Below are 2,651 nucleotides of genomic sequence, written 5' to 3'. Positions count from 1 at the left end.
TCTGAAAATTTCCCAAAATTTGACATGAACCTATCTATGTTCTCTATAGCCTATAAAAAAAAATTTGGACTCAATGAGAATTATATTTATCGATTCATCTCAAAATCTTACCGGATCCTTTGAACTTCTCTGAAACCTCTCCGGAGATGCTTCGAATTGTAAACATCATATGTCAAAACTTGTGCGAAACCTTATCAATTTTTTACCACGGCCTCTGCATACGAAATCAAAGCATCTTGCAAAATCTCATGATTTTCAAACTTCGTTTGTATTTTTTAGAATTAAACAATCATTTGGCCACACGTTCGTAGTCGTGTTTCCTTAGCAACATGTTCGAAATTTCTTTTCATTTTCTGGGTGAGACATCAATTTAGACTCACTAACATGAATATGATTTTTTCACTCATATTATTCCATTATTCCAACCACCTGCAGTTCAAATTTGACTTAAATCAAAAAATTACTCTAAATGAAATTAATTGATTAAATATAGCAAACAGGTCAAAAAATAGTCCATCTTCTACAATGCAGTGCCAAATGCCATACATGTGGAGTGTAAAAAGTTTGGAGGGTGGAGGAGGGGAAAAAAAATTATGTTTGCCGAGTGTGTAAAAAAACACTCGGCAAACGCTATAGTTTGCCGAGTGTACACCCTAGCACTCGGCAAACTATAGGGTTTGCCGAGTGTCCCATAACGACACTCGGCAAAGACTATAGTTTGCCGAGTGTCCCACCGTGGCACTCGGCAAACTAGTGCCTTTGCCGAGTGCCCTATATTGACACTCGGCAAACACTAACGGCCGTCACGGAGGGGCGCCGCCGTCGGCACGGGGAAGTCACGTGGGCGTCAGTTTGCCGAGTGTCAAAGTTTGCCGAGTGCCGCCTGGGTGTTTGCCGAGTGTTTTTTGGAGGGCACTCGGCAAACATGTTGTTCGCCGAGTGTTTTATTTTTGCCGAGTGTTTTTTGTGTTACACTCGGCAAAACGGTTCTTCGCCGAGTGCCCGAAAAAAAGCACTCGGCGAAGTTATTACACTCGGCGACTTTATGCTTTCCCGTAGTGAGTATTTAGGCTTCCACAAGACAAGATCTCACTGGAATTAAAGAGTGTCGGACGGTAAAAGTTAATTAGCCAAAAGAGAAACTTTGGGTCTGTGGAAGAGAAGGAATGCTCAGGTGTCATATATCAATTATTCGAAAAGAAATATATATTTAAGGGATGATTCTGGGATATTTCAACAGTTGTTAATTTGTAAAATGAGATTAAATTTGAGGATTTGGACTCCAATCATGAACCGTGATGAAGTCCATGCACAAATCATGTGCTAACTTGTTATATGTGCATGAACGCTAAACAGCATCAGTGAACAATTGAGTCGAAAATCTCCTCGTGCAAAAATTTGAATAAACTCAGTTCTTGATGGTCTCAGTTCTAAATTTTGACTGCATGTTATTATTGTCAGCAAACCGCAAGATTTTTCATTTTTCATCAGGGAAATAAATGGACAGGATTGTCCTTTGTTTCTAACGACAGGAAACCCAACATGGAATTGGAATTGTTTGCATGATGCAAAAAAAAAAAAGAAACCAAGCAACAACACAAAATTTAAATCAGCAGAATTTAAAATGATAAGGAGCAAGCACAAAGTGTTGTACTGACAAAAAAGATTATAGCAGCAAATTCAATCACAAATGGTTGCAACCACACACAATTAATTGTTGGACTATATAAAACATACTGCTGCCAGCTTGTCATGTCCAACGAGCCAACAGTTCAAGCATCACCAGCCTTAATCTCCATCAACAACCAATCCTTCCTCAAATTCAATGGTAGCCCCAAAAGAGATCTTAATCGGAGGCCATTGTCATTGCTAAGAATGCTATATGCTTTCAGCATATCATCGCGATCCAAGCCATAGCTAGGTATATCTTGAAGTGCCGCCAAGATCTCTGACGCTTCCACAGCAGGCTTTGCAAACGACTTGCAAGAAGATTGCAGCATCGAATTCCTGGAATCATAGGCTCTGAGCTTCTCAATATCCATCTGACTAGTCTGGCCTAGGCTTGTTGATGTACCATCGCTACTACAAATTGGATAAGAATTCAAGTAGTAGGATATACTGCTAGGGATTAGAGCACGTCCAAGGAACCGTCCTCCAGGGTATTTTGACACTGATTGTATTGTCTTGCTCCTTGTGTCAACCTTTAGCAGCCATAGTGTCTGATCACCATATTTGACATGGTGATCCTCACACAACAGGAAGCAGATTACATGGGGTTCGTCCATGCTCACGATGGGGTAGTCAAGTGGGACGCGCGGGAGCCCCTTGTAGGCTTCGAGCGCCCAGAGCTCGGTGGCATCAACCATGCCGTCCATCACCCACTCCATGCCCTCCGTCCTTAACGTATAGGTGTGGATGGTGTAGGCATGGTTAGAATGTTCACACTTGGAGGTACCGGCGCCACCGCAACAGCAGCGGGGGAAGATGTTGACAAACTTCAGCACGCCACCGGCGGTGACGCCCAAGTTCCGGTTTGATGCCCGGCCGAATAAGGAACCTTGGGGAGTGGTAGATACTGCAACCAAGGGCTCTCCTCCACACGTCACAGAGAGGACGCGCGGGATAAGTCGACCAGCACAGTGTCCTGCCGC

The sequence above is a fragment of the Setaria italica genome, chromosome VIII, assembly GCF_000263155.2.
Source record: "Setaria italica strain Yugu1 chromosome VIII, Setaria_italica_v2.0, whole genome shotgun sequence".
Classification (NCBI taxonomy): domain Eukaryota; kingdom Viridiplantae; phylum Streptophyta; class Magnoliopsida; order Poales; family Poaceae; genus Setaria; species Setaria italica.
This window is presented reverse-complemented; position numbering follows the sequence as displayed.